The sequence below is a fragment of the Apaloderma vittatum genome, unplaced genomic scaffold (assembly GCF_000703405.1).
Source record: "Apaloderma vittatum isolate BGI_N311 unplaced genomic scaffold, ASM70340v1 scaffold29120, whole genome shotgun sequence".
NCBI classification, from domain to species: domain Eukaryota; kingdom Metazoa; phylum Chordata; class Aves; order Trogoniformes; family Trogonidae; genus Apaloderma; species Apaloderma vittatum.
The window spans coordinates 3,706-4,534 of NW_009696919.1; positions in this window are offsets into that span (position 1 = coordinate 3,706).

The window sequence follows — 829 nt, forward strand, 5'->3', positions numbered from 1 at the left end:
GCCGAAAAGCTTTATATGGCTTCAGACATGAATGATACTGTCAGTCTGCCTCAGACAAATGTTTTAAATTGATCTCTTTACAAGTAACATGCCTGAAGTATTGAAAGACAGAACCAGTACTTTAGCTTAACCAGAACAGAAAACGCTTCACCTTGTTTCAAGTGCTCATGAAGTTATTTTGGATCTGAAAAATATCCAAGTGTCTGTCTGCACTATCAGGGTGGAAATCATGGATACAAAGGCAATGCAAGCAATCTATAGTTACTGTCTCCTGAAAGTTTTGTGACATCTGTGGAAAGCCTTTTATTCAGTTTTAAATATTCCATCACTTCAGAAACTTTACATACCATTGTGACAAGGAATGACATTGTGACAAGGAATGACATTTTTTACAGTTATGGTGCTGCAGGGGTAGGCTCTCGAATTTTGAATGGTTGCAAACTTTGCAAAGGTAGGAGAAATACATTGGAAAAGGTGTAATTAGGGCTGAATATCAAATACACAGGAGCAGTCAACAGAAGGGGCTTTAACATATTAAGCTGCAGAGGTGTTTAAAGCTGTTGGAGTTCAGTTCACTCGAGTTACTGTAAATGAGGAACTAGTACAAAACCAGTTAAAATTGGCCCAAAAGACCAGTTTGATAAATTGTCTGTTACTGGTGAAGATGTCAGGAAACCTTCAGCAAAAGGGTGGTTCCTCTCTCTAGAGCCTCTAATGAGTGAGGTGCAGTTTGTTTTCTGTGTGCTTCACTGAGGTGCTCTGTGCAGTCTCTTTACACTTTAATTCAAAAGAGAAATGCTTGTAACTTGATTTCACCGTAGAAGGGAAA